Below are 27,199 nucleotides of genomic sequence, written 5' to 3'. Positions count from 1 at the left end.
TCAGTCACTCATCTGCAGTTCAACATTACTTGCATTGGTTATTACATGCGTTTCATACAATGTTCGTTCCAGCGCTCGCCATACAATGTTGCTGCTTGCAACCTTGGCTTCAACACAGACCGGTCTTGTATCTGTCTCCCCAACTCACCGGCTGTGTTGATTTCACTGACGCTGCTTTGTTGTTGGAGCCAAGGACAGTACCACAGCAGCTGGTGATTCTCCCCACCTTGATTATAGAGGCAGGAGGGCTCCGGGTACCTCCGACACACAATGCAGGATTCCTTAGCCTGGGTTCCTGGTCTTACGCTTTCTATTCTCGATGTATCATGAACGTAACAGTTCCTTGTCGAAAAGGTCAGGGGAACCTCCTTCCTTGTGATCCACTTCGGTTTCGCCATCTTTCTCCTCGTGTTAAACTGCCATCTTGGAACTGCTGTTTCCTTGTGTGCTTTTTTTCGCTCAGTGTGTGCTCTTTCTTTTATCCGTGTGGGGAAGTTTATTTGGAAGTCAGGTGTGCGTGGTGTTCAGTAATTGCCTGACCCTGCCTAACCATTGTATTGGGACACGTGAGGTATACGGCTCGGGTGTTAGTCCATTTTCTCCCATAGCGGGCTGTCCGTGAGAAAGTGTTTGTGTTGTGAAAGGGGGGGAAGATGGGGGGCGGGTTGAGTTCCTAAGTATCCTGCATGGTAGGATGGGGTAAAGATGTTACAGGGAAGGGGATACAACGTCTCACTATCCGATGTCCCATTTACACTCCCCAAAGACCCCTCACCCAGGTGATCCTCCCGCAATGGTCCGGTGTCCAGTCAGAGGATCGAAAACAAAGGATCGAATGCCCTTTTTTCTAAACCAAAAGGACCAGAAAAAAAAATGTGAACGCTTCTATATTTATTTATTTATATATTTTTTAGTTTAGTGTGCATAAAAAAGTTTTGTTTAAATGGAAAACTGGGGGTTGGGGTGTGAAACACCCCATAAAAAACAAAACAAAAAAAGCATTAAAAAAAAAAATCTGCACTTTTGGTGTTGAAAAAAAGGCATTTGATCCTTTCGTTTTAGATCCTTTCACCTGCAACCCAATGGTCCACCCCCTGGAACTGGATACAAAAGTGATGGCCGTGTCCTAGCCACCTGGATGACAGATCCCCAGGGACTGGTGGGTGAGACACCTTCTGGTTTCTCAAATCTCGTAGGATATTCACTAAACTGATGGAAGTGGTGGAGGCACGCCTGAGGAGATCCAGTGTTTTATTTATAACATTTATGTAAAGCCCAAACCCAGTGGTATCACAGCGTTTGCACCAGAAAATGATGTAGAGAAAAAACATCATCATGGATAAGAGCACATTAGTGGAGGTTCATACGCCAAAACGTATGGTCTGGTGGAAAGTCATGCGCCAAATGTTTTGGTGTGAGCGGGATAGCTATAATAGATCCTGGCTGGTGTGTGTGTTCATATTTATCAAATATCTGTTTTACAAGTCTCTTGAATGTTGCATAGGAAGGTAAGGTATTCTAAATGGTGGGTGCAGTGACACTGAAGTTCGCGCCACCTGCTCTGGCACGTTTGAAGCGTGGAGTGGAGAGTGAGTGTTACGCTCACCTGGCTCCCACAGGGGAATCGATCTGAACTGGACAGCTGCGGTCTCCACCAATGTGACGCGTAGTGCCGAGATGACGGACTGGACTGGCCCACCTAGCTTCGTTTGCTTGGCCCATAGGAGTATTCTTCTGCAAATGGAGAAAGGGAATTAACCACCCGTGGAGTTCAGCGTAAACCCCTCAGCCCCGCTGTTCTCCCCACTGATCACCTTTAATGTCCACTCTTATAGTCTCACCTGATGGTTTGGAAAGATGAGCTCTACACCCTACATTGAGCGCAGGGGCGTGTAGATAACCAGTCGCTTCACTGGTTCGCAGGAATTGGTGACTTCCAGAACAATATTGACTCTGAGATTTCCGGCAAGACGCCGTAAGTATATAGTTCGTAAGAGTTCAAATGTCTGACTTTCACTCTTGTCCGATTCCTTGCAGGTTGCAGCTTGACCCTAGCGAAGAGTTCCTTGTGTTATCCAACAGAGTTCGATAAAATAATGTCAGTATGTAACCTGTTGCTTTCTCCCTTATTCAGGTGCTGAGAGAAAGTATGAAGTCTCGGGGAATAATGCCTCTGGCGGTAAAATTAGGTAAGTCTATTGTGGTGAGGAGGTTTCCGCTTGTTTGTCCCCTTTGTTTCACCTTACTGTCCTTTTGTTCCCCTTAGGGGCTGGGGTATGGCGAAGATGCGGTGGACCCGTGAAGAGGAATAGTACCCCCGGCGGTAAAATCAGGTAAGTCTATGGGGGGTAACTAATATTGCCTCTGTTTATTCCCTTGGCTCACCTTGCTGTTCTTGTGTTTCCCTTAGGTGCCGGAGTGCGGCGGGAACATGCAGAAGGATGCGGTGGATAGTGAAGATGCTGCGAAGGCCGGTGAGTTCAGCGCGGCGCTGCAGCAGGCGGGGCGACGCGCATAAAATAACTTCTTTCTTCCAGCTCGAAGGCGCGGTGAATCGGGAATTCAGGTAAGGATCAAAGGTATTGCTCTTGTTCTAACCTTTTCTCCTTCTTTCTCCCTTTTTCTAGGAGCTCCAGACTCGAGGCGGGCAAGGCAGAAGACTGGATGCAGACTTGCAGGCACGATGAGCGTTCCCCTGCTGGATGCGGAATAACGCGAAGCGTGTGCTGCTCTTCGGGCGTGGTTTAAATAGCCTTCAAAGTAGTCCCAGGTAAGTATTTCTCCCGGACCCCCCACCCCCCGTGTAAAAAATAGTCCCAAGGTAAAGTAGTCCCTTCCAAGCCTCTTTTGGCTTGGAGCTCTTGCAGCATGGTCTGCATCAGGTAAGTTTGCAGCATGGTCTGCATCAGGTACATTTTAATCTATGAGCCTGGTGCCTATGGCGCCAGAACTGACTCTCCATATGAGCCTGGCGCCATAGACGCCAGGACTGCACCCAAATGGCCCCAAGCAGGGGTTTGTATTTGTATTTATTTATATTGCGCAGCCTGCCCAAGGGCATCAGGGCGCATGTTTGGAAAGGTTACAGAAGGTTATAGAAGGCAATTACACATTGCATAATAAATAAGCATACATAGAACAAGGACATATGTAAAAAGAAAAAAAGATTTTACAGAGGTCGTCACAGTATATACAGAGGTGATCGAGGTTGCAGAACATACGGTGGATGTTTACCAAAGGGTGGCCGAATCTTCGTCTTGCTCATAGAGCCATTGTTTTGTTCTGTGTTTGAAGGATTGGAGGGAGGGGACATTCCTGAGATCATTGGGTAGTGAGTTCCAAGGCTTTGCTGCCAGGACCGGGAAGCTCGAGCCTCTGGCAGTCTGTAGCTTAAAGCTACGAATAATGAGTGTGTGTGCATGTGCAGATCTTAGAGGTCTGTGGGCTGTGTGTTGCGTAAAGCGCTCTGACAAGTAGGCTGGTGCTGCGTTGTTCTGTGCTTTGTAGCTTAAAATAAGAGTTTTGAAGGCAATACGCCGTGGGATAGAGAGCCATCGTAAGTTATGTCTAGTGGATGAGATGTGGGCGCGCCTAGGTATGTTAAGAGCAGCCCTAATGGCGTTATTCTGGGTTACCTGAAGTTTGTCAATGTTTCTTTGACTCGTTCCAAGGTAAAGGGCATTGCAATAGTCCATTTTGGATAAGATGAGGGTTCTGGCAAGGATCAGGCAGTTGTCCATAGTTAGGAAGGGATGGCAAGCGGTGATTAGTTTGCACGTGTAAGCAGATGCTGAGACTACTGAATTGGTTTGTCTGGTGAGCGAGAGGGTGGAGTCTAAATAGATTCTGAGTGTTTTAGTGACGTTGGTAACCTTAATGATGTTGCCATCAATGTTGAATGCGTCATATTTGATGTCAAGTTTTGCAAGTTTGGATTGAGAGCCTAGGATGAGTAGCTCAGTTTTCTCATCGTTTAGGCAGAGACCTTGGTGGGCCATCCACGCCTGGATGACGGTGTAGACTGCATTAAGAGCTTTGACGTCAATTACGTAGTCACCAGTGATAGGGATGAGTATCTGGGTGTCATCCGCATAATTTGTGTAGGTGACACCCAGATGGTCAAGAATATCAAAGAATGGTTTCGTAAAGACGTTATATAGCGTGGGTGATACGCACAAGCCTTGTGGGACACCGCAAGGAACATGTGCTGGGTCAGCCCCGGCAAGAGATGAGAAGACTCTCATGGATCTGTTTGCAAGGAATGAACTGATCCAGGAGGTAGCTGTATCGGAAAAGTGGGCAGCCGTTTTGAGATGCTGGCAGAGGATTTGGTGGTCCACCAGATCAAAAGCGGCGGATAAATCTAGGAGGAGTAAGAGAGCTTGTTTGCCCTTGTCTTTCAAATCCTCAATTTGTGTTTTTAGATCTATTAGAGCTGTCTCTGTGCCGTGTCTCGGCCGGAAACCAGATTGCCTAAGTCCTAGTAAGTTGTTCTTATCAAGATAGTCTTGAATTTGGAGGTATGCAGCCCGGTCCAAAATTTTTAGAAAGTATGGTACCGTGGTGATGGGCCTATAGTTGGTAGGGATACTCGGGTCTAAGTTAGGTTTTTTGATTAAGGGGATTACCCACGCATCCTTAAGGTTATCTGGTACTATGCCAGATTTAAAGGAGGAGTTGATAAGGGAGGTGATAAAGGGGGCGAGCTCAGGCGCTGCTTCCTTTACGATTGGTGCTGGGCAAGCAACGCCTTGACAATTGGATGGTTTTAACTTCTTGATGATATTTTCCACTTCCCTAATAGTTAGAGGTGAGAAGCTGAAAGGTTTGAAGGAATGATTGTGGGATGAGACATTGGCGGGTTGGGAATTACCTGCTGAGTCAAGGAGATCGTTTTTTTTGTATTGATTTTGGCTTGGAGAGTAGTGATTTTGTTAAGTAATGCTTTTTGAATGTTGGCGCACCATTCGGTGTCAGGGTTGTTGGGCTTGCTTGGAATAACTTGATGCCTGCTTCCAGGGCTGCTGGACTTGATCTGGATCCCTGTGGGTAGGCATCATGACAGCGAGATATTGTTGGAAGATCGCTAGAGAGGCTTCTGTTTCCTTGTGATGGTTTTGTTCAGGTGTAGGGGGGCTTTGTTGTAGAAACACCAGTGGGCCATTGATATGGTCTTAAATTCAACTTGGGCTTTGATGAGTAGTCAGTGGGAATCGTAACATGCTGATGTGATGTGGTCAGAACATGGGAACTTCAGGGCTGCGTGCAGCACTTTTATTTTGGTGGAGTTGGAGCTTAGAGATTGGAAGCTGACGTGCCTTTGCAAATGTGTTCCCATGTGTTCCCATACCTGGACTAACTGACTGATCCCAGGAAAGTCGCCGGAGCAAGTATAGACGCAGCTCGACGAAACCTGCTTGATGCTTCACAGGTTGAGATTCTCCTTAAATTTCCAGAAATCCCACATCACACCAATGCAAAAGCTCCAGTTCATCAGAACAGTTCTGGACACACGTATGGAGAAGGCTTTTCCCCCCGAAGAATCACCCGTGTCAGGCAAATGGTCAAGCTCTTCTTGACCCACGACAGTCCTCCACCTCTTGGGACTCATGGCTTCCTGCATTTTTCTGGTGCCACAGTCCAGGCTGCACATGCTGTCTCTGCAATGGCTGTGTAAGGGTGCAGAAGTAAGGCTCAGACACAATGGTGCCATATTTTTGGGTATAGACCTTTATTAACTAGGAAAGGGTTGGAAAAATGCCCCTCTATCCCTAAAGCTAAGAGGGGTTTCCCTGCTTCAAAGTAAACTGGTGAAATTGATAAGACTGTCCAAAACCAACAATGTTCTCACTGTCTTGTCCCAAAAGCCTACATCTATCCCTAACACTAATAAGACAACTGTGAACTGATGGTCTCTTCCCCAAAGTAAAGTGTTCATGGCAGTTAGACTCCGGTTGGCGGGTCTGAAATACCTGTTGATCTACCAGCCTGCCTGAAAGTCATACATAAGAACAGGGCCATGTCCTTTGACCTCCCGGAGGAGGTGCAGTCCTAGATGGACAGGGAAAAGGTGGGTCCTGACGAAGGGGATGGAGCTGATGGTCACGAGAGGCACAAGTGAAGTTCGACATAATGGGAGTCCAGTCAGGTTTGAGGATCTGCCAGCTGGGATCAAGGCTCCGCTTGAGGGAATGTCATCTTTTGAAGTCTAATAGGCATCATAAGACAAAAGGGCCCCTGCAAAGGGGATGGTTACCTCGTAAAAGGAAACACAACGTACTTAAGTTTTATTTAAATGGCAGGATAATAATGGTCAACTTCGAATGGATTGTGTCCTCCCACGTATTCCTCATCTTGTGATAATTGGTTTCGCCAGCTTTGCTGCTTCGGAAAAATAATTTCGGCAAAGGGCGCTGTGTTTGAGGCTGTGGCGTCGAATGTCCCTCGACGGGTTCCGTACCGTGTCGACGTCACTGATGGTATAAATAGCTTGAGCCGTGCCCGTTGGCTTCAGTTCCGTTTTTCTGATTGCTTCGCTCTCGTGAACGGCGCGCTTCGAGATTTTCTGTCAAGAAAATGTCTCCTTCATCGACCACTTCGACTCCCAAAACTGGATTTAAGAAGTGTAACGCCTGCGGGTCGAAGATGTCTATCACCGATCCTCACCGTATCTGTCTTTGGTGTCTGGGCTCAGACCATCGAACCGGCGACTGTGGCTCCTGTCAGTCAATGGCGGAGAAGGCCCTCCGTGAGAGGAAAACTAAGTTAGCGGTGGGGCGTGAGGCGTCGAAGGGCTCTTCGAAAGCCTTGTCTAAAAAACATAAGAAATCGTCTGATTCAAATGAATCGGAACGTCATAAAAAACTTTCGTAGAGATCCCGATCTCGTAGCTTGTCGAGACGATCTTCGTCTTCTAAAATGCTCAAAAGGAGACATAGATCTCCATCGTCATCGTCCGATTCATCGACGGAATTGGTTCGATGTCCGACTAGATTGGATTCTCCTTCAAAATGGGAAAGCTTTAGGAGAAAAATGATGCAGGTCTTTGAGAACGTGCCCTCGACCCCCTCAAAGAAACCTTAGAAAAGCCAGACCCCGGTTGCTCCATTGGACGACGCAGGGAAGTCGGGAACTACGACGGTTAAGCCTAGTAGTACCCATAAATCTCGAGTCGACAAATCGCTGAGAGATCCTTGAGGATCGGGTGTTTCTCTGATCCCCTATAAAAGACAGCTCCGACAACGAACCTATATTATCCTCGACGACTTTGTCGAAGGCTTCGTCGAGTGCTTTGAAGGTTCCGTCTACCCCCTCGAAGAAAACACCGATTCCTTCGACAAAAAATCAGGAGGAAGAGAGAAGGTTTATTCCTTTACCAAAATCGGATTTTTTTAGGTCCATGTCTTCAATTTTTGAAGAATCTGGCTCAGATGATGAGGAGGTCACTCCTTTTGGAGTCAGATATGGCACTAGACAAGTTCCAGAGGAACTGATAAATCCTGAGACAGAAATGAGAGCCCTATCTGAAACTCTGCATTCTGCTAGTGGTGTGGACACATCACCCGAATTGGAGTTTGCTGCACCTGATCCTGTAGAACATGCAGATTCAGGGTATAGGATTTTGATGAGTAGGGTGATTGAATATATGGGTTGGGGAAGAGCCTCCCCTACGTTTGAACAAGACGATATGACAGACATTATAGTCCGGGGCCCCCGGAAAGACCCAGTTCTCCCTTTCCATAGGGCGCTTCAAAGGACAGTAGAAAAGAACTGGGAAAAACCTGATAGCATTGCTGCAGTAGACAGCAATCTTCCAAAAAATTACAGAACTTCTACTTCTGATCCAGAATACCCTAGTGACACCCTACACCAGAAAGTCTGGTTATTCAGGCCGCTACTACTTCCAGGCAGACAGCATAGCCAACCATACCTCCAGACAGGGAGGACAAAAAGGTTGATGCCTGGGCTCGTAAAGTGTTTACTTCGGGTAGCATGACCCTGAAATCGACCAATGTCATCTGTACCCTGTCCAGGTTCACACATACCCTGTTGGAATGCATCTCGACGGCGGCTGAACATATTCCGGAAGGCGAGGAAAGGGAAGGTGTGTCATGTGATCTGCAAAGAGGATGTGTCGAGGAGTTCCCCCCTTCTCACCTGGGTCCGATGTTTGCCGGTGACTTCGATCGCTGCCTCCTTGCGAACGCTCCTGGTCTTGAACAGCGCTGCTCGAGATTCGTCTGGTTCCAGGTTGCGTTTAGTTCTGGGATCACGGAGTCCAGGAATCCGGGAGACTGGAAAAGGCTAGAAAAGCTCGGAACCAGGAAGGGGCAAAGGAAAAGGAATGGGTAATAGCACTGGGACAAGGGAAACAATACTGCGAGCTACGAACACACGTCTGGGCTACTCTGCAATAGCATTGAGACACGTGGAGCCGCGAAAGGCGTGGTCTATAAATAGACCACGCCGCGTTCAGCGCATGGAGCGAGCAAGGGCTTCAGCTCTAGACGGCCATGTTGGAAGTAGTACGGAATGCAAGCCCCGTTGAGACAAGGGCCAGGAGGTCCAAAAGGGGTGTGATCTGAAGTTCATGACAGCATGCCTCCTCCGAAGGCCTTTCCCTCCAGGCTTGCCGGGTGTATTAGGTGAAATCTTCTGAGCAACCGAGGAGCCTTGATATTTGAAATAGGTTCCCAGGTCCTTTCGGTAGGAGGATATCCTTTCCACTCCACTAGATATTGAAGATGGCCCCGCTTATACCTGGAGTCACAAATCCGGAACACCTCATATTCCAGTTGGTTGTCAACCAGTAGAGGAGGTGGTCTACTGGGATTTCGAGAGGACTGGATGTAGGGTTTCAATAGGGATGTGTGAAAGACTGGATGAAATCTTTTCCAGGAGTCAGGTAGCTTGATTCGATATGAGACAGGATTGATAATCTCCTTGATGGGAAATGGACCATAGTAGCGGGGAGCCAGCTTGTTTGGTCGTAAGTGTCGGGGGAGTAGTTTTGATGACAACCACACTCGGTCACCGACCGTATAGGACGGACCTGGTCTTCTTATGGAATCTGCATACCTCTTGGTCTGTAATCTGGCTTTCTCTAAGTGTTCAACAGTAGGTACTGGTGTAGGGTCAGGAAGAACTGAAGGTAAGACCGATGGATGGAACCCCTGACTACAATAAAAGGGGCTGGTCTGTAACGCTGAGTGTTCGGAGTTGTTGTAAGCGAATTCCGCAACGGGTATCAGGAGAGACCAGTCATCCTAGACCTTGGTAGCGAAACATCGGAGATATTGTTCCAGGGTCTGATTTGCACGTTCTGTGGCTCCGTTGGTTTAGGGGTGATATCCTGGAGAGAGGGCACGTTGGATTCCTAATACCCGACAGAGGTGTTTCCAGAATTGTGAAATGTATTGGGGACCCCGGTCAGATATGATCTTGGAAGGGAGCCCATGTAGTCGGAATATGTGTTCCAGAAATATTCCAGCTAGTTCTGAAGAGGAGGGTAGTTTCATCAGTGGCGTAAAATGGGCCATATGGCTAAACAAATCTATGGTGACCATGATGGTAATATATCCTCGGGAAGGTGGTAATTCCACTATGAAGTCTGTAGCGATGATTTCCCATGGTTTAGAGGGTAGAGTGGGCTGCAGAGGAAGACCCGCCAGTCTCTTGTTATCATGTTTATTTTGGGCACAGGTTATACAAGTCTGGATGTATTGCTGCACGTCAGACTTCATTTTAGGCCACCAGAACTGTCTCTTTATAAGACGGAGGGTGTTGTTGATACCTCAGTGCCCGGAATGGAGTGTGTCATGACAAAGGTTTATTATCTTTTGCTGTAGCTTCCGTGTAGGAATGAATGGTGCGTTGTCCTTGAATAAGTAGCCTTCCTTGGCTCTTAATTTCCAGAGATTTTCTGTTGAAATGTCCTTCCATAATTCTGAGGATTGGGTTTGCGATCGGACTTCTTCCAGGAGATTAACTGCTTGGGCTACGAATATTGTGGGAGAGAACATTTTAGGAAATGCTTTATCTTCAGTGGTCACGTAGTCAGGACGGCAAGACAAGGCGTCAGCGATCAGGTTCTGTGATCCAGGGACATGGGTAATGTGGAACTGATACTGGGCAAAAAAGTAGGCCCAACGTGCCTGACGACTCTTCCTGCACTCCAGTGACTGTAGAATCTGTAGGTTTCGATGATCAGTACGGACTTGGAAAGGATGTCTGGCTCCTAGAAGTAGGTGTCGCCATTCAGTGAAAGCTTGGCGAATGGCTAAGAGTTCCTTTTTCAGGACGGAGTAGTGCGTTTCACTAGGAGTTAAGGTTCTTGACAGATAAGCAACGGGGTGTTCCAAATCGTCCTCCATCTTCTGCTTCAACACTGCTCCTATGGTGTAATTAGAGGCATCCGTTTCCACTAAAAAGGGTCGACTTGTATCGGGTTCAGCCAATATGGGAGCTTGTGTGAACTCAGTCTTTAAACGCTGGAATGCAGTTTCTTGTAAAGTTGACCAGACAAATGGGGTGTCCTTTAGCAGAGCCACAATGGGTTGTACAATCTCGGAAAAGGTGGCTATGAACTTCCGGTAGAAATTGGCTAGTCCTAGGAAGGATTGGATTTGTTTCACAGACGTGGGAGTAGACCAGGCGAGATTGGCCTTTACTTTTGAAGGGTCCATGCCAATCCCCTCTGGACTATAGTGCACAGAGGTAACGTGAAACAAACATTTTTCAGGCTTGGCTAAAAGGTGATGTTCCCGGAGTCTTTGTAGAACTACCTTGACATGTCCTGCATTCTTCTGAGGGTCCTTGGAAAAAATCAATATGTCGTCCAGATAGACAATGACGAAGAGAAACAACATATCAGAGAACACCCTATCCATAAAACGTTGGAAAATTGCTGGGGCATTGGCTAGTCCAAAGGGCATGACCAGGTACTCATAGTGGCCAAAGGGTGTTCTAAAAGCGCACTAGTCTCCTTCCCGGATACGGATCAAATGCTAGGCACCCCTGAGATCCAATTTGGTGAATATTACGGCTCCTCTCACAGCTTCCAGGATATCCGAGATCAGGGGCAGTGGGTTCCGATCCTTGAGAGTGCATTGATTTAAGCCTCTATAGTCGAGGCAAGGTCCGAGTTCCTTGGTATCCTTCTTGGGAACGAAGAACAATGAAGCACCCGCTGGAGATTTCGAGGGTCTTATGGTGCCATTTTCAAGATTAGTGTCTAGGTATTCCCGAAGGGCCTTTTTCTCGGGTTCGGAAAGAATGAACATTCTGCCGAAAGGAATTACAGCTGAGGGATCAGTATCTATGGCACAGTCTTCGGGCCTGTGAGGGGGTAAGGCCTGGACTATGGCAGTAGAGAATACATCAGCATATCCCTGATAGGCCTCTGGAACTTGCATGATATTGGAAACCATGAGTGGTGTTTCTTGGTCTCTTGGTGGTTCTTTAGGAGTTACTGAGGAGGGATCCGGGACAGACAGTGGGACATACAGAACTCTGAGCCCAGGAATAATGATCCTGCTGTCCAATTGATATATGGATTGTGCTTTTGTAACCAGGGCATTCCCAAAACCATGGGGTAACGGGCTGACTTAATGATGTCGAATGTAATCCGCTCTTGATGATGGTTTATGGAAAGTTGGATCTCTTTAGTCTGCAGGCTTATGGGCCCTGAAGAGAGTGGTCTTCCGTCTATTGCATCCACCGGCTGCATGGTGTTTCGGGTCTCGTACGGAATATGATGACTAACCACCCAGTCTTGATCAATGAAGTTTCCTATAGCTCCGCAGTCCACCAAGGCCAGAATGGGATAGGTCTTGTCTTTGGAGGGCGACAGGAAAGCCTGTAGTATCACCAAACTGTTTTGTCCAGGAGAGTTCCAGGATGGAATTGAAGTGGAGCAAACATCTCTCTCCCGAATCTCTGTTCCATTTAAAATAGGGAGCTGGCGTTTCCCGAACGCCGAGGAGGTGCCAGAGGACATTCCCTGACTAAATGTTTGTCTGAAGCACAATACATACACAAACCCGTATGGATCCTTCTCAATCTTTCTTGAGGCGATATGGGTCCACGAAAGGCTCCAATTTGCATGGGTTCAGGTTCTGGGGCTGGACTTGGGTTTGCGTCTGATCTGGCTGTGCTCTCAAAGGACGTCTTGGGTGGGTTTCCCTTGGATTTCTTTCTTTCAGCCTTCCTTTCCTGGATGCGAAAGTCTATTTGCAAGGCCAGGTCCATTAGTGCTTGGAATGAATTTGGTCTGGCCACCCGGGCCAGGTCATCCTTGATCTCTTCGTTTAGGCCTCTCCTGAACAGGGTAAAACTAGCCTCAGGGGACCAGTCTGCTTCCTTGGCCAATTCTTTCAATCTGGTCACATAAGTGAGCATATCTTGGGAGCCTTGTTGAAAGTCCAGCAAGCGTTCTTGGGCAGTATAGACCTGCTCTGGACGGTCAAACATGCCTTTAAGGGCCTGTATGAACCTATCGTAGTCGTGTAGGAGGGCATCGCCGGAGTTGACAAGGGGTGTTGCCCAAGTTGCCGGAAAGGTGGGATATGATGAAACCCACCTTAGCCCTAGGGGTTGAAAAATAATAGGGCTTGAAGGTAAAGTGGACCAGGCATGAATCCAGGAATCCGCGGAGTGTTTTTGCCGAACCATCATACTTGTCAACAATACTGCCCAACAGGGCACCCTCCTTTGTAGCAGAATCCCGGGATAAGACCAATTGTTTGAGCGCGTCGTTTTCCGCCTTAAGATTTTGAACCTCGGTTGATAGTTCTTGCATGCGTAGCATTAAGTCCTGCACGGCGGCTTCCATCTCGTTTTTAGGTTCGGTCGGGTGGCGTCTCAAACTGTCAAGGAGTTCCCCCCCCTTCTCACCTGGGTCCGATGTTTGCCGGTGATTTCGATCGCTGCCTTCTTGCGAACGCTCCTGGTCTTGAACAGCGCTGCTCGAGATTCGTCTGTTTCCAAGTTGCGTTTAGTTCCGGGATCAAGGAGTCCAGGAATCCGGGAGACTGGAAAAGGCTAGAAAAACTCGGAACCAGGAAGGGGGAAGGAAAAGGAATGGGTAATAGCACTGGGACAAGGGAAACAATACCGCGGGCTACGAACACACGTCTGGGCTACTCTGCAATAGCATTGAGACGCGCGGAGCCGCGGAAGGCGTGGTCTATAAATACACCACGCCGCGTTCAGTGCATGGAGCGAGCAAGGGCTTCAGCTCTGGGCGGCCATGTTGGAAGTAGTACGGAATGCAAGCCCCGTTGAGACAAGGACCAGGAGGTTCAAAAGGGGCGCGATCTGAAGTTCATGACAGGACATGCTGACGTGGAGGGGAGTAATGGACTGGTGTGTTTCATCGATGCCCTTCAGGTGAGACTGGTCATTGTGCCCAGGTTAGTAGCTACAGATTTGATGTCCCTTCTTCTGCCCATGGTGAACTCGGGGGCGCAGGCATGTCATGGAGTGATTCCCCCCCCAATCTGTCTGTGCATGTATGGCCAAGGCATATGTTTGACTGTGGCCAGATGTGAAGCAATGCAGCTTGTGCCTGGGAAAGCGCTTATCTTTGTCTTTTTATGATGAACGCGCTACGGCCAACGGGATGCACTTTACAGACACAGAATATTTATGGAAGCCACGAATTGGGACATATGCTGAGTGGAATATCATTGCAACGCTTCCTTGTTTTCATTTGTTATGTTGCTGTTTACTTGCATACTGACTTTGGGCTTTTGACCTTAAATTGGTATACAGTCATTGAGAAAGCCATGGTGCATGTTTTGTATTTTGGAACTGACCAAGACATTTCAGTTGCTTCAGGCTAACTAGTTGAGGAACAAACCTGTGCGAGAATGGTTCCATTAAACATTGTGTGTAATCTCAGTGGCTCTGATGAATGGTTATGAGCAATTATAGAATTCACAGGGGGGGTACAGACTTCACCGGATGTGTTTAAAGTTCAGCTGTTTTTCAGTCTGTTGCATCAGCTTGTATGAACAGTGTTCATGTTTGAGCACTGGCATGGCACATTGGGAGTCTACCACTTGAATTATCGTGCTCTTCATGGAGGTTGTCGAATGGCACACTGGCATCTGCTTTTGGACTGCAATTGTGATGTAATTTGTTTAATGGGGGTGGTTCCATTTCTCAGCTAATCCCTTGTTTTATCATGATTTTCCTTCTTATTACCCACTTCTTCTCCAGGATTACTCTGGGGCAGGAGTGAAGTGGGGTTGAGACGCCAGCTGTTGGAATGTCTGGAGGGTTGGGGTTTCGGCTACCTCCAGCTGTCCTTCCATTGAGATTTTTTCGGTTACTCCTTACTTTTGTATGAGCTCTGGCCCTGTTTTTCACTGCCACCGAGTGTTTTGGTTGTGACCTTCACTTATCAGGTTTAAATGAGGTACTAGTGGGGGGGGTGTATGAGTTGCCAGTATGCTATCAATGCTTCTGTATGTTTGGGGCAATTTTGAAGTGCCCTATAGTTGTGTATATACAATTACATTAAGGAATGAGTGTCATCTGTCTTATTACTTTACTAGGGGTTGATTGATTTGATTGCTAATGTGGGTTTGTATAATGATTGGCTGCTTTATGTGGCCTTGCAATTGGATGTATTTTGGGGTGTACATGTTTATCTGCCGAAATTGGGAACTTCTTGGCATTTGTTTATAATCTATGTCAGCTGGGAGGAATCTAGTTTTGGGGGGTTTGTTTGTGCAGGCCTTTCAGAAGTTTCAAATTTTTCCATTACATGTAGTATGGATGGGTGCAGCTGTGGTGGTTTTTGGTTATATGTTTTGTATTAGGATGTCATGTTTTTTAGTTATTATTGGTTGAATTACCATTTGGTTTCAGGAGCCTTTTTGGGGAATTCGAGTTATTTTGGAGAGGTGTCCAGGAAGTTGGACTACCTAGAATGTGTTTGAGAATTTTCTTTTGTTCGCTGTTCTTGTTGTTTAGTGTCCGTCTTAGTGGGGCTGGGTTAGGGGTCACGTACAAAGATCAGGAGCTGCTGTATGTTTTTTTTTTTGATTGGGTGGAGGTGGACTTTTTGGATTGGAAAATGGGTGATCAACTGCGAGTTATCTCGTGGAATGTGAATGGACTAAACAATGTACAGAAAAAGAGGAAAGTGATGTCTTATTTAAATGACTTGAAAGGGGATATAAACTTTCTTCAGGAGACACACTGTTAGGCAGAAACCTGTGCAGTTCCCTCTGGGAGCACTGCAAAAGATTTAGGACTACAGGTGTTTGGCAGTAAACCCACTTGGTAGCAGTCTGTACCACACATATTCACTTGGTAGCTGTGGCTGAGCAGTCAGATTTCCCTCAAGAAGAGTTAGGCAGTATACAGAGTATTCACAATAGGTCAAGAGAACACAATAGAACAAGTAAACACTGACCAGGGCTTGGTGTAAAAGAGATATAATTATTTATTTAAAACCACATCTAGAAAAACACACAGGCACTAATAGTAAGCAATTCAAAAACACGGTCACTAAAAGATATACACTCCCTTAAAAGAATATTAGACAATAAAATCCTGGCCAATATTCTGGCGTTAAGACTAGAAGTTCTTCTTCCAAAGCTGATGATAAATCCGAATCAATCTGGCTTTGTTGAACAACGTCCAGCAACATGAGGAAATTGCTATGCACCATCTCTAAGGCTTCTGAGTTATCAGATGACTCGGCGGTCCTTTCATTGGATCCCGAAAAGGCGTTCGATAGAGTCAACTGGCAATTCATGTTTAAGGTACTGGGAAAGATGGGTTTTGGGAATCAATTCTGTTCCTGGATTAGACTGCTATATACCAAGCCAACGGCAGATGTTAAAACTAATGGTCTGAGATCAAGACCGTTTGACCTGGAACGGGCATGCGAAAAGGTTGCCCGCTGCCTCCTTTGTTATTTGTACTTTGTTATTGAACCTTTGGCCATAGCGCTTAGAACAGAGGATGGCCTGCAGGATGCTACAAAAAGTGTGGTTATACGCTGATGACTTGTTATTGGTCCTCGAAAATCTGGGTGAATCAGTGCCAGTGCTCATGAATATTTTGGATGTCTCATCAGTGCTCTGGATACAAGATTAATTGGGCAAAATCAGAAGTTTTGCCCTTGGTACCATTATGTGACAAACAGTTCATTACACGCTTGGGCTTCAAATGGTGTGCTGAGAAACTGTTGTACTTAGGAGTTTGGATATTGCCCAATGTCGTTTATTTTGTGAGAGTGAATATGGATATGGTGTGCACTACTTTTAACTCCGATTTGGAGAGATGGGATCTGCTACACCTTTCCCTTTGGGGGAAGGTGAACGCTTTGAAAATGGTGTTGACTCCTAGAATTAACTTTGTATTGAGTATGATCCCATTAGATATTGAAAGAAAATTTTGGAGTGAGTTGGATAGACTCATGCAAGATTTCTTGTGGGATCATAAACCTCAACGCCTGAAGATTAGTAACTTACAGTTGCACTTATCGAGAGGTGGACTGGGAGTCCCAAATTTCAAAGCATACCACCTGGCTTTTATGTCACGTACTTTATTTACCTTTCTCACATCGCAACAGGATGATTGGGTTTGTGAAGAATCTAGCCATGTAGGCCCGTTATCTCCAAGGGCTCTGCTAATGAGTAAACAATGCAAAGCGAAATTGGAGAATCCGTTGACTAAGAGTTTACGGAATTCGTGGCTGGTCTTGAATGATTGTTTAGGTTTCAATGCACTGAAAGATCAGAATGCTTCAGTTTGCCTGAATCCAAGTGTTACACATGAAGGGAGAGTTTTGTTCTGGCATGATTGTTTTTTGGCTGGGTGTTACTCACTGAGCCGGAAGGTGTGCGTGACCCCAACCTGGATCGAGATGTAGGATGAGCCGTAGACGTCTTCGAAAACCCAGTTCCCCTGATTTCAAGAATCAGGCTTCCTCTTCGAGAGGGGCTCTTTTTCACGATGTATCACTCTGCTATTTATGTAAGAACAGACGGAGTAATCTATAATGCAAAAGAGCGGGATTGAGCACACCGCCAGAACAATACTGCAAGAGATACAGAAGAGGTTTTGAGTATAATGTCTAACTTGTTTAGTTTTAATTAATTCTACTAAACACAATAGAACTGACGGTACCTGATATAATGAAGGTGAGTAGACTTAAGAGGAAATCCTGGAGCAGTTTCGATAGTGAGGCAAAATCCAAATGGTTGATGAAAACGACAGGAAAGAATAATAAATGGGAAGGTTAGTATAGGGAGGACAACCCGAACGGCACGAGTGACGCACTAGAGCCGGGTTGGTGCATGTCCTGGAAAGCGTTCGTAAATGAACTTCAGTAGAAAGAACAAGGAAGTCCTTGATGAGCAGTATTGGTAAGAATGTTCTTATAGTCCAAGTAGAATTCAGATTGAACAGGAAAAAAGAACCAAGCAAAGTCACATTGAAGCGGATCTTAGAAAATCGTAGAGCTGAAATCTCCAGATGGAAAACAAGGGCGTTTGTGCAAACGTAGAATGATTGAGAACTGGAGTTCAGTTTTGAGCGGAAATGAAGAACCGCACAGCCCGTAGAAACTGAAGATTGAGCGGGGAGGGTCCTGCGGTTAGACGGTAGAAAAGGTAACCTACCGTGGCAACAAGTTTTTAGGATAATCCAGATAAGCAGAAACAGTGTACAAAGCCGAGGTCTGGTAACGAGAGTTCAGAGTGAAAGGTTCACGGAGGGTAATCCGAAGGAATGCAAACGGTGCCGAAAGCGGGCTACGAAAAGGCACGTAGTAACGTACAATTATCAGCAACAACGTTCCCGCGGCTGAAGGCTTTTAAGGAACAAGGGGGCGTGGCTTCCGTGTAAGCGAAGCACGTCCGATCAGCTGACTAGCACGTTTACGTGACCTGAGCAGTTTCCAAGGCAACTTGTAACGATGCCAAAACGGATTCCATGGTGAAGAAGTTCTTCGTAAGAAAGCTCTCTGCTGCCGTAGCGTAACACTGGGGTGCAGTGGATCGGGGATCTTTTCAATGGTGTGGATTGGATGACGGCCAGGGAAATGCAGGTGAAGTTCGATATTCCTAGTTTTTGCCTGGCGGATTATCGGAAGATCAAGAGGGCGGTGGGTGAAGTGAATATGAAAGAAGGGATCAATATGGATATGCTTGGTTGGAAGCCAGGGGTGAGTGGCTGTGGCTTGGTTAGCTATGTGTATAGACTGATTGTGTCAAAGTATAGGACAATTGATGCTCTGAGATTGGATTGGAACAGGATCATCGGTGAGAATATTACGGAGGAACATTGGTCACGGATCTGTGAGAATGTGAAGTTGTGCTCTTTAAGTCTGGGTGAAAGATCACATCAAATCAAGATTTTACATAGAACTTACTGGACGCCTGAGAGGATGATGAAAAGGGGGATGAGTGACAACTCTGAATGCTGGACATGTGTACATGAGATTGGCACCATGGAACATATGTTGTGGGAATGTTCAAGGGTAAGGGGTATGTGGTTCGAATTTGACCGGATTTGTGAGAAGGTTCTTGAAGAAAGGATACATTTGGATTTTAAGACAGTTGTACTGGGTACTGATGAGGAACTGGATGACTTGAGTACTTTCCAGAAAAAATGGGTTTTCCGGGGAGAGTTGGTGGGGAAAAAAATGATTTTGAGAAATTGGAAAACGTATGCTCCTGTTACAATTGAGATGTGGGTGGCAGAAATGCATGATCTAGCGGAAGTAGAAAGAGTGTTATATCATAGGGAGAAGAAAAGTGCTTTATTCAACAAGATTTGGAGTAAATTTCTTTTATTGTATTGAACCAGATTTTTTTAATATGTTGTGACTCGGGGTGGGGGGGCGTATCTTTCACTGTACATAGTTTGTTGTTCTTTGATGTGATTGATGCAGATTGTTTTGCAATTGTCTATATATCTCGTTATTGTTAAAATTTCTGAAAATAAAATTGAAAATAAAAAAAAATGACGGGAAGGAGGCAATGGGGGAATGTCTCCAGTCTGGACTGGATACTGCTGATAGTATTAGCAGGTCCATGGCATCAAGCACAGTGCTACTCAGATGTGCGTGGTTGAGAAAGTCGGGGTTTGCACCAGATGTACAGACCCGACTTCTCAACATGCCCTTTGATGGCTCGTGGCTGTTTGGTAGTAAGGCTGATGAGAGCCTAGAAAAACTACAGACCTCGAAAGCGGCAGCCAAATCTCTCAGTGCCTTCATGCGACAGCCCCAGAATCCCTATTCGGGCTCATTTTCCTGGAGGGGTCGTCCTTTTCGATACTACTCCTCTGTTGGTAGAGGAAGAGGACAGGCTTTTCAAAGGGGCAAGAGGAATGTCACTTGTGGTGGACGAGCAAAGACTACAAAACCATCTTCAGGAACGGCATCTATGCCCTCAGCCGCTCCTGCAGCTGCCTCCAAATCTCTCTGAGGTCTTATACCAAACACCAGTGGGAGGCAGAATTTCTCATCATCTGAAAGAATGGCGGGGCATTACTTCAGATGCTTGGGCACTGGAATCAGTAGCTCAAGGTTACTGCCTTCCCTTCCTAAAAAGACCTCACGATCATCCACCAGGAGCCAGCTCTACCAAAATTCCAGATCCGCTCCTTTGGCAGGAAATTATAACCCTGCTAGAGAAAGGTGCAATAGAACATGTACCTGTAGCGGAGAGGAACAAGGGCTGGTACTCCCCCCCTCCCCCCCTCCCCCCCTCCCCCCCCCCCCACCCCCCACCCCCCTATTTTCTCATCCCCAAAAAGGACGGAGGATTGAGACCCATCTTGGACTTGAGAAAATTAAACAAATTCCTCAGGAAAGACAAGTTCAAGATGGTAACCCTTTCTCAGATCCTTCAGGCTCTCCAACTCCAAGACTGGTTGGTATCATTGGACATTCAGGATGCTAATTTTCATGTGCCAATCCATCCCAAGCACAGAAAATACCTGAGGTTCGCAGTTGGCGGTTCTCACTATCAGTTTCGAGTTCTGCCATTCGGACTGACCTCCGCTCCAAGGGTTTTCACCAAACTGATGGCGGTAGTGGCAGCGAGTCTCAGGAGAGGGGGGGATTCACATCTACCCCTACCTGGACGACTGGCTAATCAGAGCACGTTCTCCAGAACAAGCTCAGGAACACCTGTCGATCACCTGCCACTTCCTCCACAACCTGGGCTTCTCCCTAAATTTCAGGAAGTCCCACATGATACCATCCCAACAACTCCAGTTTATCGGAGCAGTCCTGGACACTTCCTCTGGCAAAGCCTCGCCGCCCGAGGTGAGAGCTCTCCACATCCAGCAGATGGTAACAAAATTCTAGAAAGCCCAGCAAATGCCGGCCTTCGATTTCCTGAGGTTGCTGGGCCTCATGGCATCCTGCATTTTTCTGGTGCCAGAGGCCAGACTGAGAATGAGATCCCTCCAATGGGCCCTCAGAACTCAGTGGTCCCAATTCTCTGGGAATATGTCAGATCTTCTGCAAGTCCCGAGCACAGTTGCTCAGGATCTAACATGGTGGGCTTGCAACAACAAAATCCTCAAGGGAGAATCTTTTTGGCAACCATGGCCTGAGATAACAGTAGTGACGGCCTTCACTCACGGGGTGGGGAGCTCACACCAACGATCTGACAATCAGCGGACGTTGGTCTCCATCGGAGTCCAAACTACACATCAACCTATTGGAGCTGAGGGCAATCAGACTAGCGCTGAAGGCCTTCCTGCCCTCCGTACAGAGAAAGAATGTCCTGATAATGACGGACAACACAATGGCCATGTATTACCTCAACAAAAGAGGAGGCGTAGGATCACTTCCTCTGTGCAGAGAGGCAATGCAGCTCTGGTTCTGAGGAATACAAGAAGGAATCTCTCTATCGACAGTTCACCTAGCCGGAGAGCAGAACACGGCGGCAGACGCTCTGAGCTGTCGGTGGGTAAGGTGGCCAAGCCCCGGAAGTCGCGAATCACTGGACTTCCGACAGACGATTTGAGGGGCGACTCTCTGCATCGTTGTCGTGAGTCCTCGGGGTCTCGGTCCAGGATTCGGTCTCGCCATTCCTCTGCCTCTTCGAGGCACTCATGGAAGCGCCGTCACAGGTCGCCTTCCCCGTCCTCATCCGAGGACTCCGCCCCAACAAGCATTCCACTCCTGAGTAATGGGATTCCTTCCGAAAAGAGATGATGGCGATTTTTCAATCGCAGGGCTCCGGTCCGTCCGCGCCGTCGAAGGACCCCGGCCGTGACCGTGCTAGAGACACTGCTTGTACGCCTTCGACCACCGGGCGCTTTCGAGGTCCCGGTCTGACAAGGATGGTCGCTCTAGACATGCCCGTTCCAGGTCCCGGTCCTCAACGCCCTCGAGACCGCGTGAGCCTGTGAAGTCTTGGAGGAAGACATAGACGCCTGCGGCGCCGAGGTCGTCAAGGGACTCTCTCGAGGCTCTGCCTCCGAGGAAGTCGTCGACGCCATCGGCGCCCAGACCTCGAAGGTCACGCTCGGGGCTCCGCCCTCGAGGCCTGTGTCGACGCTGTCGAAGTTGTCGGCGCCTCGCTCGACGCCGATTCCGTTGATGCCTTTCGAGGCTGCTTTGTCGCAGGTACCCCGTGGCACGGTGGAACACCCCAGAAAGGCTCTGGCCAAGGCTAAGGATGTCTTTGTCCTTTTTTCTGTGCCCTCTTTCCGACCTCTGGATTTTATTTCTGAGGGGGATGAGGGATCTGAGGAAGGTTTGGTGCCTGAGGAGGTGCCTGACGAGATTTTGTCTGGTCACAGCTAGATTGAACACCTGCGTCAGTCACTGCACGAAGCCAGTGGTCTGGACACCTCTCCGGAGGTGGAGTTCTGTCGGCCTGTTGGGAGAATTCTCTATTTAGGCTGAATTTCCTAACCTAGTGAGTCCCCCAGGAGCTTTGCTGGATTTCTGGAGTTTGTTTTTTTCTCCTGCCAAGAGTGAGACTCTTTTTCTCCTTCTCTTGGACATGATTTATGGTGTTCCTTTGATTGTTAATGTGTTTTATGGGCTATGGGGTCCTTTACTCCATAGGGTCTCATGTGTTTTTACTATGTGCGTTACACAGCACCCTCTGTGCAGTAACACAGGGGTGTCATAGTGACACCCCACCATAGACTCCATACCCTGGGACTGACTACTGTCTCCCAGGGAATGTAAAGTCACCATTGGCTTTACTAGTCCCAAATTATGAACAGAAACCAGCACAAACCATCATATTGTGGACATACTGGTCGGGGCAATTCGATTGCTCCGGGGTCTGTTTGTCGAGGGGGCACGTCTCCGTCCCCACTGATCGAGTTTTGGCTGGTGGCAGTGGATACTACTTTTTATATTCGACCGCGAATATATCCCTATGGGATTTTCCCATTGTTCGAGGCTACCAACTTTAGTTATTTAATTCTCATAGCCTCGAACATACCGCTGGTTTATTTATTTAATATTAATTCGCCGGTTGGTATTTTTTGCCAGAACTCGATTCTAAAATGGCGTTTGTGTTCTCTTCTGTGACTCCAACCCAAGTCGAGCCCTTTTTTCCACTTTTGGCGGGCTTCTCCACAGAAGCCTCCAAAAGTGGTGCCACTCTGTCTGGGTACCACAGGGGGTGTGGGAGGGGGTTTAGGCACCCTGGACTGAGTTACCTTGGTAACTCAAGTCGCACTCTTGTGTGATTGGCCCAGGCCGGCTCACCACTTAGCATGTTTGATTGACAGCTAGGCTGAGTGAATGGGAGTGTGCTGCATAAAAGCAGGGCTTTGGGGACTGGAACTTCAGAAGTCGCCACAGGACCTGAGAATCTGATGAGGGAGAAGCTGAGCCGACCTGCTACGACGACACCACCGGTGGAGCCCTGCGGAACCGACTCACCACTTACCGACGACAGAGAAGATCTCCCTGCTGGAGAGTCTTCTTCCCCTGACTGGTGGGCACAACCAGTTTACCTTCTTTTCCTCGCATCCCAGGACGTCTTGTGGTCGAATTGCCCGTGCTAAGCACCCCGGCAACCGGATAGCCACTTACCACTGGACCGCAAACTAAAGGACCGCTCCTTTTAATTGAGAACTCCACGGCTGGTTTCTTCCCTGGCAGTGCAACGGACTCCTGTCTTCCTCCCTGATGAGATCCTCTCTTCCCCCGGACAAAGCACCGACTTGCATCCGCTGCCAGGAACAACTGCCCCCGCTGGAGTATTCTCACCACTTTAAGGTACCGTGTCTGCCAGGCCTCCCTTTCTAAAGATTGCTACAAGGTAATAATAATCCCTTAACCTTTTGGACTGAGCTGGCCGCCTTGACCATCTAACTGGTCCCTTTCTTTTAGTCCAACTCTTTCTGAAACCTTTTCGAGACTTTTGTGCACTTTTCAACCGTGTCACCTTGGACACATTTCGTTCTGATCCTCTTAAAGTGGGATCCGGCTTTCTGAACTCTAACTTCACGGTTTGACTCTGCCTTCCTCTCTTGCTGCGATCTTGTGAAAGTGTTGGGATCTGTTTCAATTTGTACTCTGCCTTTCTCTCCCTTTTAAAACAAATTATTAGAGTGCCATCTGCGTTAAGCGCTCACCGCTGTCTGGAAGTAAGTGGGGCTTTACTTAAGGCTTGTCTAATATTCTTTTAAGGGAGTCTATATCTTTTAGTGACCGTGTTTTTGAACTGCTTAATATTAGTGCTTGTGTGTTTTATTAGATGTGGTTTTAAATAAATAATGATCTCTTTTACACCAATCTCTGGCCAGTGTTTGCTTGTTCTACTGTGTTCTTTTGACCTATTGTGACTACTCTGTATACTGCCTAACTCTTCTTGAGGGAAGTCTGACTGCTCAGCCACAGCTACCAAGTAAATCTGTGTGGTACAGACTGCTACCAAGTGGGTTTACTGCCAAACACCTGTAGTCTTAAATCTTTTGCAGTGGTCCCAGAGGGAACTGCACAGGTTTCTGCCTAACAGCCTGAGCCTGGTACCCATGCCGAGTCCTCGTACCGGCGCCTTATGTCGAGGGTCACAGAATACTTGGGGTGGTCTGCGCCACCTGTGGATTTTCTGCAGGATGACCTGATGGACATCCTCGACCAAGGTCCTCCAACTGACCCGGTACTGCCATTCCATATGGCTTTGCAAAGAAGGGTGGCTGCAGCTTGGACTGCTCCGGAGAATCTCCCAGCAGTGAGCAAGTCTTTGCCGCGAATATTCCGTCCAGCCAGTAGTGACCCCTGCTACTTGACCACGCACCCCACTCCGGAGAGTTTGGTGGTGCAGGTGGCCACGGCCCCAGCAAAGCAGGCGTCGTACCCTACCATCCCTCCCGATAGGTGTTAGGGAGAATTCTCATCTATGGCTAATTTCCCTCACCTAGTGAGTCCCCCAGCAGCTTTGCTGGACTTCTGGAGTTTATTTTTTTCCACTTGGTAAGAGTGAGAGCTTTTCCCCCACTCTTAACTGTGTTTTTGCTATGTGTTTCTACCTGTTTTTGTGATTGTGGACTCTGAAGTACACCACTTCAGTAGTCCTCTTCTTTTTGTGTGTAACACAGCACCTTCAGGAATGGGATGGTTTTCTTGCTATTGTACAGGATGGCAAGGATGCCATGTGTGAGGCCGTTCAGTCGGGTTTGGACATGGCAGATTATGTCAGCCGGTCCATGGCGGCGAGCACCGTAATACGCAGGTTTGCGTGGTTACAGAAGTCTGGGTTTGCTCCTGATGTGCAGGCCCGGCTCCTCGACATGCCCTTTGATGGTGAACATCTTTTTGGCAGCAAGGCTGACGAGAACCTTGAGAGGTTGCAGACCTCCAAAGCTGCAGCGAAGTCGTTGAGCGCTGCAGTTCACCAACCTCCGCCTTTTCGTCCTAGTGGACAGCAATGGAGGGGAGGTTCCTTTTGATATTACTCATCCTTTAGTAAATCGAGAGGAGCAGCAAGTCAAAGGGGCAACCGTAGGTGTGCCAGAGGTGGAAAACAGGGTACTCGAGGTGCCAAGTCCGCTCGGGCAGTTGCCTCTTTGCCCTCGGGCACTGCCGCAGCCACTTCAGCTCATTCATGAGGCCATGTCCCATGGTTCGTCGGTTGGGGGAAGGCTGGCGAAGCATCTTGTAGAGTGGCGTGCCATTACTTCAGATGTGTGGGTTCTGGAGATCATAGCCCACGGCTACTGTCTTCCTTTCAGGCAGAGGCCTCACGACAATCCACCAGGGAATCTCTCTTTGAAGTGTCCGGATCCGCTCCTTGCGCAGGAAATTCAGACCCTGCTGGAGAAAGGCACCATAGAACTGGTGCCTGTAGCGGAGAGGAACAAGGGATGGTATTCCCCTTATTTTTTGATTTCAAAGAAAGACGGGGTATTGAGACCCATCATGGACTTGCGCGGTTCGAACAAGCTCCTCAGGAAGGACAAGTTCAAGATGGTTACTCTTTCTCCAGCATTGGATCTTTCATGGATTCACATGCTTAGAATATTCCCCGTCGTCAGGCTGGGAATCCTCAGTAAATTATATAGACCTTTTCCATAGGAAAAAATGTGACACTTTTGTGTCCTATCTACTTCGTTTTGGGCTGCGTACGCCTGCGCCACTAGGACGTAGAGATATAAGTAGCCCTGCCCCCGCGGCTCCCTCAGATTTCAACCGTCTTCCAAAGTAATGGGATTACCTCGAGTAGCTGCTATTTTTGCTAGGTTGTGCGTTCTTTTTCTTCGACTTCCTTTGAAAATGTCTGGAAAGGCGTTGTTTCGTCCGTGTGCTACATGCGGTCTTAAAGTGTATGAAGGTGATGGGCATATGGACTGTATTTACTGTCTTCACCTTCATCATTCGGCCGACACGTGTGAGATCTGTCAAGGCTTCTCCCAGAAGACCCTGAAAGGACCGCAACAGACGCCTGGTGACTTGGCTCAATGACGGGACGGGTGCGTACCCTGCATCGGAGGTAGGCTCTACTGCCTCGAGATCGAAATTTCCGGTGCCCCCTCGTCGCTCTGCGTCGGCAGAGCCCCCGATGAAGAAACCACGTTCATCGGAAAAAACCCCCTCTGATAAACGTTGTGCGAGGGACTCTTCTTCAAAGAAAACGTCCTCTTCTTCCTCCTCAACAAAAAAGGAGAAGAAATTGAAATCCTCCTCGAGAGACCGCCATGGCTCTACCTCAAGTCGAGTGTCGTCTGCCCTCAAGCCGAGTTCAAAAACGGCGAGTGCGTCAAGGCTCTGCGCCAAAACCTTTGTTGTCGACGACAGTCAGATCGTCAACGTCTTCTTTTCCATCTGTGCCTGCTCTTCCCGCGATCACTTCGGCGGGTCAAACAGCGGTTATGGAGAAGATGTCGTCGACGATGGCACCTTCGGTGGGTTGGCTGCCGGAAGTTTTCGACCTAATCTTGCCTGAGGCCTTGTTGTAGCCAGATGCGGCCCTTTCCATCTCGTCGGCGGAGGATGACCGTAGTCAGATCGTACAGCCAACTGATCTGGGGTTACGTGCAATCAGTTCGGGGGAACCCCCGAGTGGGAGTGCCATCCCAACCGCCTCTTCCTTGCTGAATCCCAAGTCTCTATTGTCCCTGGAGTTGTTGAACATGTTACAGAAGCTGTTACAGCGTCTGGACATACAGTTGCCTCACACTGGTGTCCCTACGGTATCGCAGGCTTTGCGGGTCGTCGCCGAACCAGGCCCGGCTCCTCACTCGACGACCAGAATACCTACAACTTGCCCGGTGGAGGAGGATTGTTCTCGCCCACACTCGGAGGAGGGAGAACTGCCGGGGTCGGAGTCAGAGCGTGAAGGGTCCCTTTCAGATGTCTCATTGTCCCCCTCAAGGGACCCCACATGGGAGTCGGATGCGGAGATGGAAACTCCTAAGAGCCCGGCACAACCATCACCGTCGGATGACATTGGGGCCTTCCATGCAATGATGGGAAAAGCGTGTGCGGAATTTGGCCTGGCACCGGAAGAAGTGAAGAAAGATTGCTTTCTCTTCGATCATACGGGCAAGAGAAGGAAATCGATGTTTGCTATCCCCATTTTGGACCATGTCTGGCAAGAGGGGTTGAGGACAATGCGTCATCCTTTCTCAGAACTGACGATAAAAGGTCGGTTAGAAAAGAAATTCAAGGCTCTGGAGTCAACCCCCAAATGCTTGACGTCTCAACCTTCGCCGGATTCGGTGGTGTCCGCTGCTGCGG

At 48.0% G+C, this 27,199-nt stretch overlaps 1 protein-coding gene across 4 annotated transcripts in view; it reads left to right on the top strand.

The window, feature by feature from the left end:
- Window positions 1-27,199, top strand: part of FANCI (FA complementation group I) — a 1,757,660-nt gene that overhangs the window by 669,216 nt on the left and 1,061,245 nt on the right. The gene's annotated exons all lie outside the window — the stretch shown is intronic.

Source organism: Ambystoma mexicanum, chromosome 11 (assembly GCF_040938575.1).
Source record: "Ambystoma mexicanum isolate Mex_15411 chromosome 11, UKY_AmexF1_1, whole genome shotgun sequence".
Taxonomy (NCBI): domain Eukaryota; kingdom Metazoa; phylum Chordata; class Amphibia; order Caudata; family Ambystomatidae; genus Ambystoma; species Ambystoma mexicanum.
The sequence above is the reverse complement of the archived record's forward strand: the minus strand, read 5'-3'. Positions and strand labels throughout refer to the sequence as shown.